The 306-nt window shown below is 36.3% G+C and overlaps 1 protein-coding gene across 1 annotated transcript in view; it reads left to right on the top strand.

The window, feature by feature from the left end:
• The window catches only part of LOC119592394 (neuropeptide FF receptor 1-like), a 97,236-nt gene that overhangs the window by 78,893 nt on the left and 18,037 nt on the right, over positions 1 to 306 (top strand). The gene's annotated exons all lie outside the window — the stretch shown is intronic.

The following is a 306-nucleotide window of genomic DNA, read 5'->3' as shown; positions in this document are numbered from 1 at the left end:
CTATAGTCCGGAACACAACAGACAAGATTCTTATAGGGTTGTAAAACGGGCCGTTAAGATTTTAAGGCACTTGTGATGAAGAGCATCAAATTAGGAGCAGCATTCTCTCGTTCATAAACAGCTTTTATTGGCCAGGAAGTCATTCGCTTGACCACTCTGTATATCAATGTTCCCGTTCTTTGTTTCTACGCGGATGAGGCTTTGGCTTGATTTCGGGTTTTTGATATTAAAAAATATATATATTCTTTGTTTGTTATCATTTCTGTGTTTTTAGAATTATCTCTTTTCGTGTTAAATAGCGTTATG

Source organism: Penaeus monodon, chromosome 30, assembly GCF_015228065.2.
Source record: "Penaeus monodon isolate SGIC_2016 chromosome 30, NSTDA_Pmon_1, whole genome shotgun sequence".
Lineage (NCBI taxonomy): Eukaryota > Metazoa > Arthropoda > Malacostraca > Decapoda > Penaeidae > Penaeus > Penaeus monodon.
The sequence above is the reverse complement of the archived record's forward strand: the minus strand, read 5'-3'. Positions and strand labels throughout refer to the sequence as shown.